At 42.5% G+C, this 9,558-nt stretch overlaps 1 non-coding gene across 1 annotated transcript; it reads left to right on the forward strand.

Moving 5' to 3' along the window:
* Positions 1 to 3,038: 3,038 nt before the first annotated feature.
* On the forward strand, positions 3,039 to 3,142 carry LOC135271440 (small nucleolar RNA U13). The gene has a single exon (XR_010339581.1). It is a non-coding gene; the product is annotated as a small nucleolar RNA U13 (small nucleolar RNA).
* Positions 3,143 to 9,558: the final 6,416 nt, after the last annotated feature.

A 9,558-nucleotide genomic window follows, 5' to 3' on the forward strand; every position in this document is an offset into this window, starting at 1 on the left:
CATAACTACACACATTTGTCAAACCACATTGAATTGCATACTTAAAATCTGTGCCTTTTTCCAGGCTCAGTGGCTCACGCCTGTAATCCCAGCACTTTGGGAGGCTGAGGCAGGCAGGTCACCTGAGGCCAGGAGTTCAAGACCAGCTTGGCCAACATGGTGAAAACCCATCTCTATTAAAAATACAAAATTTACCCAGGCATGGTGGCATGCACCTGTAATCTCAGCTACTCGTCTGAGATGAGAATTTTGGAGGTTGCAGTGAGCTGAGATCATGCCACTGCCTCTAGCTTGGGCTACAGAGCGAGACTCCATCTAAACAAACAAATAAACAAAATCTGTGCCTCTTATTATAACTAAATTAAACCTCTGAGCCAGGTATGGTGGCTGGTGCCTGTGTCCCTAGCTACTAGGAAGGCTGAGGCGGGAGCAGACCAGGAGGTTGAGGTTGCAGTGAGCTATGATGGCGATGATGAAACTGCACTCCAGTCGGGGTGAAAAAGTGAGACTCTGTTTCTAAATAAATAAATAAAGTATACCTTGATGAAGCTAGACAAAGAAAATGCAAGCAGGAAAACAATTCTTTGCTTCAAATAATAAAAAATGAAAAACTATGTATTTTTGTTGCTTTTGCTCTACGATAAAAAGTATAAAACTGACTAAAATTTCAAGAGTTAACATTAAGAATTGTAGATAAGGCTGGGCGCCGTGGCTCACGCCTGTAATCCCAGCACTTTGGGAGGCCAAGCCAGGCGGACCACATGAGGTCAGGGGTTCAGGGGTTCGAGACCAGCCTGGCCAACATGGTGAATCCCCGTCTCCACTAAAAATACAAATATTAGCCGGGCATGGTAGCAGGTGCCTGTAATCCCAGCTACTCAGGAGCTGAGGAAAAAGAATATCTTGAACCCAAAGGTGAAGGTTGCAGTGAACCAAGATTGTGCCATTGCACTCCAGCTTCTGTGACAAGAGTGAGACTCCATCTCAAAAAAAAAAATTGCTGGTAGACACTGTGCCACTAAACTAAGGGCATCATGTTAACTTTTTCAGTCTAACTTCTCTCCCGTAATGTGCACCTTTATACTCTTTATTAAGTTAATATTTTTCTGTGGATTTTGTTCAAATAAATTGCAATGAAATGCCTTTCAAATAAATCCCAACAGAGTAAATAATAACCATGGTTGTATATACCTAATGATGTATTCCTAGGGCTAAAACTAAATCAGACCTTGCACATTTCATTTCATGGATGTCTAGTCAGACTAATCAATTTGGTCATGAAAACCCATGTGTAACTGAAAATTCGGCACATATGCATGAAGAGAAATTGAAATTTCATGTATCTCTCTCAGAAATAGCAGATTGCTGATGATTATAAAGACTCACTTCCGAAGAATTAAGAGATGTGCCAGGCGAAATCATAATTTGGATTATTTTGGTACATAATTGTTGATCTTATTATCTGGCACACCGCATACTGAGAGAGGCTCAGACTTCTGCAAAGTTAATTCACAATACAGCATCCTAGTACATTACATTGGAAGTGGGTGGTCAACAGACCAGAATGCAGAGTAGCAGTGAGAAATAGTGGAAAGAAACCAGGGGCAGGCAATCAGGGTTTACCCCCAAAATCCACCTGCCTCCCCAACCCGTCACCCCGCATACCCCCAACTGCCATCACCACTATGTGACATGACCATCTCCTCTATGAAAATGGGGTAGGGAGGAGTATATTACTCTATTAGGGCTGCCATAACAAAATACCACAGACTGGGTGGCTTAAACAGCAGAAATTTATTTCGCATAGTTTTGGAGGCTAGAGGTCTAAGATCAAGAAGTTGGCGGGGTTGGTTTCCCTGAAGTCTCTCTTCCTAGCTTGCAGATGGTTGTCTTCTTGCTGTCCCCTCCACATTCCTGGGGTCTGTTCTCTTCCTCTTCTCAGAAGGGCCCCACTTATATTGGATTAGGGCCCCACCCTAAAGACCTTATCTTAGTTATATCTTTAAAGGTACTGGGGGTTAGGACTCCCATATGTGAATTTAGAATGGACATAGTTCACTCCATAGCAGGGAGTTAACTGACATTCTAGGATTTTACAACTCTCAATTATTTCCTCTCCTTTCTTTTTCCTTTCTTTCTTTCTTCTTCTTCTTTTTATTTATTTATTTTTTTTGAGACAGAGCCTTGCTCTGTTGCAACCTCCATGTCCCGGGTTCAAGCCATTCTCATGCCTCAGCCTCCCAAGTAGCTGGGATTTTACCCACATGCCACGTTGCCCAGCTAATTTTTGTATTTTTTGGTAGAGATGGGGTTTCACCATGTTGGCCAGGCTAGTCTCAAACTCCTGATCTCAAGTGATCTGCCCGCCTCAGCCTCCCAAAGTACTGGGATTACAGGCGTGAGTCACTGTGCCCAATTGTGGTATGGTTTTTAGATGAGTTAATCTCTTGCTAATTTTGGAAGCTGCTGAATCAACATCTCCTCCTCTACCTCCCTTTTCAACTTCAGTAAGATATTGTCAGCATTTGTAACAGAGCAGTTTCTGGAGCAGTTAGCCTGGCCAGGTATGACAGGTAGCTCATTCTCTGAACTGGGAGCTAGTGATGGCCTTCCCTGAACTGTGAGACTCAGACTCTTCCAATGGTTTTATAAATCCCCTACTGCTTGACATATCTATAGTCATTTTGTTTCCTGACTGATTTCTGACTGATACAACTAAACCATACACACTTAAAAGTTCTGATCCTGGCCAGGTGCAGTGGCTCACGCCTGTAATCTCAGTACTTTGGGAGGCTGAGGAGAGCGGATCACCTGAGGTCAGGAGTTTGAGACCAGTCTGGCCAACATAGTGAAACCCCGTCTCTACTAAACACACAAAAAATTAGCCAGATATGGTGGTGTGAGCCTGTAATCCCAGCTACTTGGGAGGCTGAGGCAGGAGAATCACGTGAACCCGGGAGGCAGAGGTTGCAGTGAGCCGAGATTGTGCCATTGTATGAAGTGCAAGACTCCATCTCCAAAAAAAAAAAAAAGTTCTTATCCTTTCGTAGTTCATAAGCGTGATGATTGGGCTTTCACACTCATGTGTAAGATGTGCCTCCATCAAACCTTGTTAGGATATTGGCACGTTACACATCTGATGTGGGGAGAAAAAAAAGTTCGATGTAGTCCCAGCTACTCGGGAGGCTGAGCCAAGAGGACCATCTGAGCCCAGGAGTTCAGGCTGCCATGTGAAGTAACTGGACATGTGAATATCACTGCACTCGAGCATGGGCAACAAACAGTGAAACTCCATCAAAAAAAAAAAAAAGCTAACAAAGGTTAAAACAAATTTGTATGTCCTCATAAGCAAGGACACACAAAGACTCAAAACAAAGGGTTGGTGGAAGACTTACCAATCAAATGGAGAGGGAAAAAAAAAAAAAAAAAAAAAACAGGAGTTGTAACTTTCGTCTCTCACAAAATAGACTTCAACAGTAACAAAGACTAAAAGAAACAAAGAAGGTCATTACATAATGGTAAAAGGATCAAAGCAACAACAGGAGTCAATGATCATAAATATATAAGCACCCAATATAGGAACACCCAGATACATAAGACAAGTTCTTAATGACTTATAAAAAGACTTGGGGGCCGGGCGCGGTGGCTCACGCCTGTAATCCCAGCACTTTGGGAGGCCGAGGCGGGTGGATCACGAGGTCAAGAGATCGAGACCATCCTGGTCAACATGGTGAAACCCCGTCTCTACTAAAAATACAAAAAATTAGCTGGGCATGGTGGCGCGTGCCTGTAATCCCACCTACTCAGGAGGCTGAGGCAGGAGAATTGCCTGAACCCAGGAGCGGAGGTTGCGGTGAGCCGAGATAACGCCATTGCACTCCAGCCTGGGTGACAAGAGTGAAACTCCGTCTCAAAAAAAAAAAAAAAAAAAAAAAAGACTTGGACTCCCGCACAATAATAGTGGGAGACTTTGACACCATATTGTTAATATTCGACGGATCAATGAGATAGAAAATTAACAGGGACACCTATGATTTGAACTCAGACCTGGAACAAGTAAACTCAGTGAATATTTATAGAATTCTTTACCCCAGGTCCACAGAACATACATTTTTCTCAGTATCACATTACACCTATTTTGAAAGTGACCACATAATTGGAAGTAAGTCACTCTTCAGCATTTGCATAGCATTTCACAGACTTAAATGAAATATTGGTTGGCTGTTTGTTTGTTATTTTCTTCTCTTATTCCTTCCTGTCTCCACTGTCAAGCACAATTATCGGCAAAAAAGAGGTTTTTAACATCTATTTTAAGATTGCATTCCAGCCTGGGCAATAGAGCAAGACTCCTGCTCTCTCTCCCTCTTTCTCTTTCTCTTTCTTTCTTTCAAAAAAAAAAAGAAAATTCAGGCTTACAGAATTCAAAAATAGAAATGCAATCAGTAATCAGCCCTAAGAAAGTACTAGAATGAATCATTTGAAAGGAAGCAGGAACCCAGGCAGCATTCTCAATAAATGTCTTGTTTCTTTGCCAAAAGGTTTTCTTTGCTGCCCTTTCTAAATGGTGGAGAGCCTGGCAAATTCAGCTCCCAAGTTTTCCCTTCTACTGCATTCGAGAAGCCCAATCTGAGACTGAAATCCTTCCGTTCCAAACCCATATCTCTCAAAAAGAAAATCTGATTAGTCCAAATTGAATTTCTCCTTCTCCTCCTCCTCCTCCCTCTTCTTATTCTCCTTCTCCTTCTTCCTCTTCTTCTTCTTCTTTTGAGACAGACTGTCTCTCTGTTGCTTATGCTGGAGAGCAATGGTGTGATCACAGCTCACTGTGGCTTACTGCAGCCTCAACCTCTCATCTCAGCTTCCCAAGTAGCTGGGACTATAGGCTCACACCACCATGCCTGGTTTTTTTGTTGTTGTTAAGAAATAAGGTCTCACTCTGTTGACCAGGCTGGTCTTGGACTCCTGGCCTCAAGTGATCCTCTTGCCTCGGCCTCCCAAAGTGCTGGGATTACAGGCGTGAGCCACCATGCCCAGCCATCAGCTTGAATTTCATCTTCTTTCCACTCATCACCTTTGGCAGTAGGGGCATGTTCAAACAGCTGCTGTGAAACTATTTGAACCACCCTGAGATTGGAGTGGGAAGTTTTCAGAGAGAATAGATAATCAAGAAAACAACAGTGCCAGGTGTCTACTGAGGAAAATTGTGCAATACATATACGTGTTACCTGGGCGCAATCCAGGACTACCGTGTGTGATTATGTGGGTTACTCATACACAGTGTACTTGTCTGAAGATTAAGAGGATCTGAGCTTGGTGCCCCAACCTGAAAGCCCTGGTGTGGGCTCTACTGATTCAGAGGCAGAGATTCCCTTTAAAACTTTGCACAAGAGTGCTTCACCAGCTTTCAGGAAGCAGCTCTAGTAATCGTTTTAAAAATATATTAATATGCTTTCCTTTTCCTAGTGATGGAATGTGATTTTTAATTTTTTTTTTTTAATTTTGAGGCAACCATTTGCTTTGGAAAGAATGTGGACTGTTAGGTCACAAATGGAAAAGAGGATGAAAAAGTCAATTTTCAGATTTTACAAAGCAAAATAGGATCTTAAAACCAGTCGTGAGAAAATGGCCTGGCAAGGCAGACTTTATTGTAAGAAAAGGATTTCAGAATTTTTTTTTTTTTTTTTATGTTTTGGCTAATACTATGTTATGCCTTTTTTTTGTTTTGTTTTGTTTTTTTTAAAGAGAAAGAGAGAGAATAGGAAGGAGGAAAAAGGAAGAGAAAGAGAGAGAGAGAATGGGGAGGAGGGAGAAGGAAAAGAAAGAGGGAGAGAGAATGGGAGTATTGCTTTCTTGCCCAGGCTAGAATGCAATTTAGTAATGGGTATTGAAAACCTCTTTTATACTGATAATTATACTTAATGATGTAGTCAGGAAGGAATAAGGGAAGAAGATAACAAATAAACAGCCAACCAATATTTAATTTAAACCTATGAAATGCTATGCGATTACTGAGGAGTGATTTACTTCCAATTATATAGTCACCTTTGGAATAGGTGTGAGGTGGTAATGTATGTTTTGTGTATTTGAAGTGGAGAGTTCTATAAATGTTTATTAAGTTTACTTGTTCCGGGTCTGAGTTCAAGTTCTGAATATCCTTGTTAATTTTCTATCTCGTTGATCTATAGAATCGTTAGCTCTTCTTGTTGCATTGATCCTTCTGCCAATATGTAATATCCTTCTTTGCCTCTTTTGATCTTTGTTGCTTTAAAGTCTACTTTATCAGAGGCGAGAATTGCATCTCCTGCTTTTTGTTTATTAGTTTATTTTTACTCTCTGTTTGGTTGGTAAATCTTCCTCCTTCTCTCTGAGTCTTTGTGTATTGTTGCATGTAAGATGGGCCCGGATGCAGCATACCGATGGGTTTTGGCTTTTTATCCAATTAAAATATATGTAAGTTTAATACCGGCGTTTGATGCTAGCTGGCTGTTTTGCCCATTAGTTGATGTAAATTTTTTATTGTGTTAAAGTTCTTTGCTTTTTGATATATTTTTGGAAAGGCTGATATTGGTTGTTCCTTTATATGTATAGTGCTTCTTTCAGAAGCTCTTGTAAAGCAGGCCTGGTGGTGGTGAACTCTCTAAGTACTTGTTTGTTCGCAAAAGATTTAATTTTTCCTTCGCTCATAAAGCTTAGTTTGGCTGGATGGGAAATTCTGGGTTGAAAGTTCTTTTCTTTAAGGATGTTAAATATTGGTCCCCACTCTTTTCTGGCTTGTAGGGTTTCTGCTGAGAGATCTGCTGTAAGTCTGATAGGTTTCCCTTTATGGGTAACCTGACCTTTCTCTCTGGCTGCCCTTAGTATTTTCTCCTTCATTTCAACCCTAATAAATCTGGCGATTATGTGCCTTGGGGTTGGTCTTCTTGAAGAATATCTTTGTGGTGTTCTCTGTATTACCTGGAGTTGAATATTACCCTGCCTTGCCAGGTTGGGAAAATTTTCCTGAATGATATCCTGAAGAGTATTTTCCAACTTGGATTCATTCTCTTCATCACATTCAGGTACACCTATCAAACGTAAATTAGGTCTTTTCACATAGTCCCATATTTCCTGGAGACTTTGCTCATTCCTTTTCATCCTTTTTTCTGCATTCTTGTCTTCTCGTTTCATTTCACTGAGCTGGTCCTCGACTTCTGATATCCTTCCTTCTGCTTGATCAATTCGACTGTTTAAACTTGTGCATGCTTCATGAAGTTCTCGTGTTGTGTTTTTTAGCTCCATCAATTCACTTATATTCTTCTCTAAATTGTCCATTCTCGTTAACATTTCGTCAAACCTTTTTTCAAGGTTCTTAGTTTCTTTGCATTGGGTTAGAACAAGTTCTTTTAATTCACAGAAGTTTCTTATCACCCACGTTTTGAAACCTGCTTCTGTTATTGGAACACACGTGTAATCTATTAAGCCTTGTTCCGTTACTGATGAGGAATTGCAATCCCCTGTAGAGGGAGAGGCATTCTGATTTTGAGTATTCTCTACCTTTTTACGCTGGTTTCTTCCCTTCATTATATATTTGTCCGTCTGTCGTCTTTATAATTACCGACTTTCTAACTGGGTCTCTGACGTCCAACTTGTTGATTCCCTGCGCCGAAATCTGAGCAATCCACTGAGCCGGCCAAAACAGCGGTGTTAAGATTGATGGTGCTTTTCTGCCCGGGAATCTCCGGACTCTGCACCAAGAACTGGCGTGCTAAGGCACCAGCAAAACCGCCACGCCGGCCACAAGAGTCGCCCTGGCGACCCGTGGAGCTCCTCCACTGGGAATCTCCTGGTCCGTGAGCAACTAATATTCGTCTGAAAGTGTGGCGTCCTCTCGTTCTTTGCGCTTTCACTGGGAGGTACGTGCCCGAGCTGCTAATCATCAGCCATCTTGGATCTCTCCCAGAATTTTTAAAGCATCTTTTCATATATCAAAAGCAGGGCTTAGATGTTGGGAAATCGAGTTTTATTATAAAGCCAGTGTATAGAGAAGATCCGAGTCATGAAAATGAATTAGCTCAAGACTCAGGGAAGGAGAGGAAAGAAAAGCAAGAAAGGTAGGAAAGCCCAGTGGCTCACACCTGTAATCACAGCACTTTGGGAGGCCGAGATGGGCGGATCACCTGAGGTCAGGACCAGCCTGGCCAACTTGGTGAAATCCCATCTCTACTAAAAATACAAAAAATTTGCTGGATGTGGCGGCAGGCTCCTGTAATCCCAGCTACTCAAGAGGCTGAGGCAGGAGAATCAGTTGAACCCAGGAGGCGGAGGTTGCAGTGAGCAGAGATCGAGCCACTGCCCTCCAGCCTGGGCAACAAGAGCTAAAACTCAGGAAAGAAACAAAGAGAAAGAGAGAGAGAAAGAGAGAAAGAGAGAGAGAGAGAGAGAGAAAGAGAAAGAGAGACAGAGAGAGAGAAAGAGGAAGAGAGACAGAGAGAAAGGGAAGGAGGGAAAGAAGGAAGGAAGGGAGGAAGGAAAGGAGGAGAGAGAGAGAAAGAAAGAGAGAAAGAGAAAGGAAGCAAGAAAAGGCCAAGTGCAGTGGCTCACGCCTGTAATCCCAGCACTTTGAGAGGCTGAGGTGGGCGGATCATCTGAGGTCAGGAGTTTGAGACCAGCCTGGCCAACGTGGTGAAACCCTGTCTCTACTAAAATTACAAAAAGTAGGTGGATGTGGTGATGAATGGCTCTAGTCCCAGCTACTTGAGAGGCTTAGGCAGGAGAATCTGTTGAACCCGGGAGGCAGCAGAGGTTGCTGTGAGCAGAGATCACCTCACTACTCTCCAGCCTGGGTGACAGAATGAGACTCCATCAAAAAAAAAAAAAAAAAAAAAAAAGAAAGAGAGGGAAGGAAGGAAGGAAGAAGGAAGGAAGGGGAAGGGGGAAAAAGGTTTAGGTTCACACTCTGGGAAGAAACATCCAAAGAAGTTTTGGGGATGCTTTCAGTCTAGGGGTGCTTTCTCCTGACTTCTCAGTGCATCATCCAAGAAATCAAAAGCCCCTTTGAAAACACTCTCCATTCAGTAAAGGCAAGAGACACATGACTGAATCCAAGTGATAGTTTCAAAATGGTTGAGGTTTCTAGGCAAATGGGTCCAAGATAGTGTCTGCATTCCCTAATAACTGCAGATCTTTGTAAAACATCAGAAGTTTGCACAAGCCTCCGTGGGGCATATGGAAATGCCAAGAGAACTGAAATTCCAAAGAAGACCTGGGGTCAGAATATAAAAGCTGCCGGTTACAGAGAGAGACCTTACAACTGGAGACTAGGGCAGGAAAAGGAACCTTAGAATTTAGCAGCTGATGTTGACAGAGTCCCTAAAGCAATTGTGTGGGACAATCTGTGAGCTCCAGCACTGATGTGCAGGCCAGAACAGTCAAGTCACATTGCAATGTCTTTAATCCCCACCGTGTTCTTTTTTTTTTTTTTTGAGACAGGGTCTTGTTCTGTTGTCCAGGCTGGAGTGCAGTGGCGCCATCATAGCTCACTGTAGCGTCAAACTCTTGGGCTCAAGTGATCCTTTCGCC

This window comes from Aotus nancymaae, unplaced genomic scaffold (assembly GCF_030222135.1).
Source record: "Aotus nancymaae isolate 86718 unplaced genomic scaffold, 86718_ANA_hifiasm-v0.15.2.pri h1tg000077l, whole genome shotgun sequence".
NCBI classification, from domain to species: Eukaryota; Metazoa; Chordata; class Mammalia; order Primates; family Aotidae; genus Aotus; species Aotus nancymaae.